Source organism: Loxodonta africana, chromosome 16 (assembly GCF_030014295.1).
Source record: "Loxodonta africana isolate mLoxAfr1 chromosome 16, mLoxAfr1.hap2, whole genome shotgun sequence".
Classification (NCBI taxonomy): Eukaryota; Metazoa; Chordata; class Mammalia; order Proboscidea; family Elephantidae; genus Loxodonta; species Loxodonta africana.
The window spans coordinates 65,744,163-65,751,406 of record NC_087357.1 but is presented as its reverse complement, the minus strand read 5'-3'; the positions used below and the strand labels follow the sequence as shown (position 1 = coordinate 65,751,406).

The window sequence follows — 7,244 nt, the reverse complement described above, 5'->3', positions numbered from 1 at the left end:
TGGGCAAAAGGGAGCAGAAAGGGGATGTGCAAGACCAAATAACTAATCTCACAATTTTCTTATTTCAAAAATATCACAGCGTCAATATAGAAATTCTAGAAAATCCAGTGAAGCAAAAAACAATGTTAAGAAAAGAAAAATCCTCTCAAATCCCAACACCCAGAGATAAGCACTTAGCATTTCGGTGTGTTTCTTTCCAGTCCTCATTCATTCTTTCTTTAGCTCTCCCTTTGTCCCATTCTTGCCACATAAACGAGTACGTAAATAATTGTTTTACGAAAGTGTGCTCATGATAGACATACTGTTTTCTAAGCTGTCCTCGTTTTTGCATTTGGCAATGCACTGGGAAGGCCTTCCTACGTCATCAACGTTATTTTAATGGCCACACCCATGGTGCTTGATTGTTTGGATGTATCACACTTTACAAGTAGAACTTTTATCTTCCATTTCACGGCACTTTTTGTTGCGGTGGGATCCTGGGATGGAAGGAAAAGTAGCATATTAGCGTTGCCATCAGCTTTAGTGAAATAAGCTTGTTTTCAGGCTGTGAAAGTCTGAAAAATTCTGCCAATATTTATAATTATTTTATTTTTATTTTTAGCACTTGGTCTTATGTTGTGTAGTAAGATTTAAAAATTGATATCCTGCCGCTTGGAACCAAGGAAGATTTTTCCCTTTGGAGGAAATAGTGTATGTTTGCGGCACTTACTTATATTTTTCGACTTTTCTTTGGAAGAAACTCGCAGTAAACTTCATAGGCGCTCCGTTTAGCTGGTGGCTACAGCAGACAAGGCAGGAAAAATAAGGATCACTGTTTGGGGGAAATGTGTATTAAAAAGCTCGAAGCATCCGCTTCCGCAGCGAGCAGGGTTCGAACCTGCGCGGGGAGACCCCATTGGATTTCAAGTCCAACGCCTTAACCACTCGGCCATCGCTGCCACGAGAATCTAGGGGAGGCGGAGACGCCTTAGTTTATCAACCACTGCGCGCGCCAGCCATTAGACAGCCTAAACTAGCAACCGCCCTGAGCTCCGCCGAGTCAAAGGCGGCCCAGGCTAAGGGCTCAAACCGGGGAACTACAGCAAGGATGCGAAGAAATAATAAAAACCCCCTTAAGTACGGGAACGTCCAGATCTTAGAAGGCCTCCCTTCGCTGCGCTCGGGGAAACCACAGCTCCTGTCGCTGACCCGATTTTTGCCCGCCCGCTTCTTCCTTAGGTCTATGAGAGCGCTATGAAACAAATATCTTTCCTATTCCGTGTTGTGGGCCCGCGCTCCCGAAAACGTCTGCCTTTCTTTCTTCTTTTTTTTTTTTTAAACCTCCAACCCACCGCGAGGAGCGACCGTGGCGGCGTTTTCCAGTGTGGCTGGTAGCCTTCAGCACTCCTCCAGCGGAACGAGAGGAAGCGTGAGGATTCTCGTAGAGAAAGAAGTGTCTTTAGGCCCTGCGCCTGCCCAAGCTGCCACCTCCCACTCTCGCCCTCACAGTGATCCCCCTCCATGCTGAGCCAACTGGGAGCCCAAGCTGCCACCTCCCACTCTCGCCCTCACAGTGATCCCCCTCCATGCTGAGCCAACTGGGACAGATGGGGCCCAAGTGTGGTCTCCGCTTTCTTGAACCCTGGAGACAGTTTGAGAACCAAGTTCTGGACGTGAGGCTTGCATCCGTTACCTTTAGGGGTCATTCATTTCCTACCATTCTTCCTAGTTAAGTGCAGCTACTGTTCTAAGTGCCTTAAAAAAAAAAGTGCTTTACGTGTGTTAATTAACTCGTTAAAGCTCTCAGAACCGGTATGTCGCTCACTTCACAAACCAGGGAACTGCAGTCCCGCGAAGTGACCGCGTGTTGGCGCTGTCGGGGCCTTGGCGCGTGCGCAGCTCCCACCCGAAGCACGTGGCGGCCCACTCGCTTCAAATTCTGATACATTCGCTGGAAGCTTTGAGAATATAGCAGAGGGCTTTTATTAGTTTGTATTCTTAGAAGTGTTCATGGGAAGTTCACCCGTGCTTCTCGCTATGGTACACTGATAATAAGGTAGGAAGGCAAATCCTTGACCTTCAGAAGCCCTGATATTAAGTGGCCTCAAGTCAGAGTTACGTGAATTTTCTTAGGACTTTTAAATACCATTTCACTGAACTAAATCTATGTTAAGTGTTTAAACCATTTAATTGTGGAAGGGATGCAATTCTTGTGAATTTTAAGAATAAGTTTTATATAACGACATACTGCTTTTAGGAGTTTTATCTTTTTTCTTTTAGTTTTTAAATTTGCCGAGCTGCGGGAGTGGCCCTTAATTTCTCTCTGAAAACTAAATGGGAACAAAGTTATTCCCGACTCCCAGGCATAAGTTTTATCACATCCGAAATTTACTTGCACTTTTCCAATAGATGCTTCCCAAGAAGAAGTAAATTGTTGTCTTTTTACCTTGTTTTCAGATTCTGCATGTGCTCTGAGGTAGCCTAAAATGAATCTTAATATTTTATTAGTTCTACCTTATCTTGAAACCCTTTTTTATTCTTTCCTTCTCTGCAGTTGAGTGCTGATAATATGTAGTGAAAGCTCTTTCTCTTAACTGTCCCCCCCGGCCCTTTTTTTTTTTTTTTAAAGAATTTACATGTTCAAAAGCTTGAACAGTAGTGGGAATTGATTACCGTCAAAATAGTTCACCAAAAAAAAAAATTTTTTTTGAGAGGAAGCAAGACTTGGGAGGCAGAAAATCTGTTACAAAACTAATGTGTATTTAGTGAAAACAATTGTGCTTAAACATTTTTTGCAACATTTTAAAGTTGAATACCTGTGTTTAACATTTAAGTTTCAGCTTGAGTTAATGTAGGCCTTAACAAATGAAATTTTTTAAATTTATTTTTCCTGACTGATCCTATTGCTAAAATGAGCCAAGAGATCAAAATTACTATAGATTTTTTGAATTTTCAAGTATATTCTTTTAGACTCAGCCTTAGGTTTTTAGCATTGCCATTTAATGCAGTGGTCAGTTAGGGGAAATGAAGTAAAATACGTATGTTCCAATATAATTACAACAGGAACAGGAAGTATGTTTTAATTCAGGACGATAACACTGTGAAACATTGGTGTGCAACGATGGACTTTTTAGTTTGTGAAGGTCCCCTGGTGATTCTGATTGCCTTCGCCTTCTTCCACCCTTGGATTCTGTTTCTACAAGCAGTATTCTTTTCTGTAGCGGTTTTTCTTAAGCTAAGCCACTTTCAGAGGCGGAATACTGGGAGGGACAGGGTATGTGCTCAGGAGCGGTATGGTGTTTCTTCGTTCTTATACAACAAATCAATAACTTATTTTGAATTTTTTTTTCAGGTGATTTTTCTTTGGCATTTTATAAAATTGTAGATTTTTAACATTCAAAGGAACACGAAAACTCATCCAGTTCTTTCATCTGCAGACAGGAAATTGCTGAGCTGCAGTCTGTGAGTGGCTTCCCCAAGGTCACGCAGAAAATTCAGAACCTTAGCTTGTTATACTGTGGTTTGTGTGTTATTATATTTTATTGCTCTTATGTATTTTCTGTTAGTCCCTGGCAGCAAAAAACCAAAAACCTGTTGCTGTTGAGTCGATTTGGACTCGTAGCGATCCTATAGGACAGAGTAGAACTGCCCCATAAGGTTTCCAAGGTTTGAACTGCTGACCTCTTGGTTAGCAGCAGAGTTCTGAACCATTGCACCACCAGGGCTCCAGTCTCTGGCACAGTGACAAATCAAGTGTATATATAGCAGTAGACAAGCCACAGTGACAAATAAATCAAGAAGTGTATATATAGTAGTAGACATGTTGAATGTTGAGGGCCTGTGAGGTACCAGACGCTGAACATTTTGCGGTGGATAATTTTTGTTTTTCTTCAGTCTGGCACCCATCCTCCCATTTGATTATGATACATGAATTGTGCATGGGAGAAGAGTCTCCTCCTTTGGATGTAGCCTTACTGTGGATATTAATCAAGGTCCCACACTCTCCCCTGGCCAAGGGATGGGCCTGTGACTTGTGTTAGCTTTCTGTTGCTGCATAACAAATTACCACAAACTTAATGGCTTAAAACAACACAAATTTATTATCTAACAGTTTTTGTGGGTCAGGAGTTGGGACATGGGTTGGCTGGGTCCTCTGTCCTAGGCTGAAATCAAGGTGTCGATTAGGTTTGCAATCTCATTTGAGGCTAAGGGTCATCTTCCAGTCTCACTTGTTGTTGCCAGAATTAAGTTCCTTGTGGTCATAGGACTTACTTACGGTCAGTATGGACCATTCTCAGCTCCTAGTGGCTGCCCACTGTTCTCTGCCATGTGGCCTTCTCCATAGCCTGGTAGTTTGGGTCCTCAAGACCAGCAGAATAATTTCTCTCTAGTCTGCTGCAAAAACAAAACAAAACAAAAACCAAACCATTGGTATTGTTATGTGATTGGAGTTTGTGCCCTGGAGTAGTCGAGCCAATGAAATGTACTCCAAGTCAGAAAGAGTGAGAAAGTTTACTCAGGAGGTGTATACATTACCGGGGACCTGGCAGCAACACAAGCTGTCTCTATGGCGTCCCAAAGAGGACTTTCTACATCAGAGCTTATATATCGTTTTGGCAAGGATTACCTAATGTTTTGAAGCATGTAGCCCACAGATGGTCGTATACATCACAAAACAACTACAAGAAACCTTATTAAACTAAAGATATGCATGTCGGACATCTGGACTGTAATTTGTATGTTTTTAACAGGCTGAAAAAACTTACATAAGGATCTCTCGGCTAGTGGAACTGGCCTGCTAAGTCCACTCTGACTGAGATGAGGAGCAGGAAAGAAAGTTGCAGATCAGAAGCACCAGGCAGCCTTCCTAGCTGCTGTCCTGCAGGCTGAAGGCCATTTCTCAAGAGAACAAAGGAGAGGAGAGAGACCAAGGCCACAGGAGCCGAGAGGGATCTGCACCCCTTTGGAAGAGACCAGGGCAGCTGGTGCAATAAAAAATGCTTATAGATTACTTAGAGCATCATTATGGCGTTAGTTATGTCAAGCTGTCAATCACCCATTTTGAATAGGAGAAAACGTGTTGCAAGGTATTAGGGTCACACTCTTGAGTCAATTCCAAATCATGGTGATCCCTGTGTCTTACAGAATAGAACTGCTCCATAGGGTTTTCTTGGCTATAATCTTTATGTGACCAGATTACCAGACCTTTTTTCTGTTGTGCTGCTAAGTGGGTTCAAAACTGTCAACTTTTAGGTTAGTAGTTGAGTGGAAACCATTTGTGCTACCCAGGGACCTTGTAGTCTGCTACAATGGAGTCTCGTGTAATATAACATAATTGTGAAAGTGACTATCTCATTATATTCTCAAGGCCTGCGCACACTGAGGTGTGGGTGATTTTACAGGGTGTGTATTCCAGGGGCTGGAAGCTTGGGAGCCATTTTGGTTTTCTGCCTACCGTGATAGTGAAGCTAAGCCAGTCAGACCCTCTCAAAATCTCTGTTCTTTTTATTACACGATTGTATTTTTATGGAAATCTCACACAAATAGAATATTTACAAACCAATGAGAGGTGATCAGAGTTTGGTAATTTTAACTTAGCTGCCTTGTGTGTTTTTGCACTTCTTTTAAAGGGAACAAAGTTGGCAACAACTGCAGAGTTTTGAAGGCTTAGCCATCATTCAGGATTCTTGACTTTAATCCTACATTAATTGGAGAATAAGTCTAGGTATACTTTTTGGATACCATATGTAAGGGCACTCAGTCCAGGTTGGACAAAGATGATTACTAAATTGTTGGCAGCAAAACCCTTGTGAAGATTTGGTTGATAAATCTTAGTTTCCTAGTGCTGCTATAACGTAAATACCTCAAGCGGGTGGCTTCAAAGAATGGAAAATTATTTTTCCACAGTTTTGGAGACTAAAAGCCCAAATCAGGGTGTTGGTTGTGTCGATTCCTTCTATGAGCCTCTCTCCTAGTTTCTGGTCTCTGATGGCAATCATTGGTTCCCTTGCTTGTGAGGATCCTTACATGGCATCTGTCTGCCTTCCTTGTGTGCCTCCGTGTCTAATCTGCTCTTTTTATAGTTCAGAAGTGATTAGATTTAGAACCCACCCTACTCAGGTATGATTAATTAACATAACAAAACCCTGCTCCAAACAGGATTACATCCACAGGTATAGGAGTTAGGATTCCAGTGCACATTTCAGGAGGGACACAATTTAATCCATAACAGTAAGTTTCAGGAATCATGAAAAGTGATGGAAACAATTATCAAGGACCTCTTGCTTGGCAAATGACTGTACTTTTGAAGCCTAACCATTTAATTGTGGGTTGCTTCCACTTGACCTCTAACCCAAAGGTTGGCAGTTTGAACTCACCAGAGGTGTCTTGGAAGACATACCTGGTGATCTGCTTCTGTAAGGTCACAGCCTTGAAAACCCTGTGGAGCCCTTCTGTTCTGCATGCTTGGGATCACCTTGAGTTGGATTTGACTTGATGGCAGCTAACAACAACAGCTCTTCAGTTAGAATGCTACTAATACATGTTTGAAGAAGACTGAGCCTATATCCTCGTCAGCAATAGGAAAACTTAAAGTATTTTCCTACCTAGTCAGTCCATCAGTGCCATGCCCAATTAAGAAATAGAATCAAGAAAGATGGAACCTTCTTTTCTGAAAGGGTATGATGCCAGTATTCAGCCTTGAATTTGCCAAAGAAGTAATACTTTCTGACTTCAGAATAGTAGAGATCTGGACCTACCAAAGACATCTTAATCTACTTTTAAACCCAATTAATCTCAACGGGGAAAAACAAGTTTACTAACAATGAAATCTTAGGCCCAGCTTATTTATAGTAATTGAATTGATGCCTTATAAAACTCTCTGGACTGGCTATATGTATAGAATTGAAGGGAGTAGGGATTTGAGATGGTTTTTATAAAGGCAACTGAAATTAAGCACAGGGATAATAAAAATAATTTTAAGGATTACACTAAAATAGAGCTGTGATTAGTGTACTGTATGATTAGTGTATTGACTGGGAGACAATTAGATCCATAGACTAGCCTTCTTATAAGGAATGTAAGCCTATATTGTTTATTAAGTGTGTCATGTATATATTATTTATTTGTGTTTTTGTTCTTTTCAGCTGCTAGGTTTGGGGGTAATTTGTTACACAGCAATAGATAACTAATGCATTCAGTTTTCCCCATAGCTAGATTTGTCTGCTCACTTCCATGTTTCTGTCAGATGTTCTCCAGCAGGCTGG

The 7,244-nt window shown here is 41.5% G+C and overlaps 1 non-coding gene across 1 annotated transcript; it reads right to left on the bottom strand.

The window, feature by feature from the left end:
- Positions 1–856: 856 nt before the first annotated feature.
- TRNAS-UGA (transfer RNA serine (anticodon UGA)) lies at positions 857–938 on the bottom strand. The gene has a single exon. It is a non-coding gene; the product is annotated as a tRNA-Ser (tRNA).
- Positions 939–7,244: the final 6,306 nt, after the last annotated feature.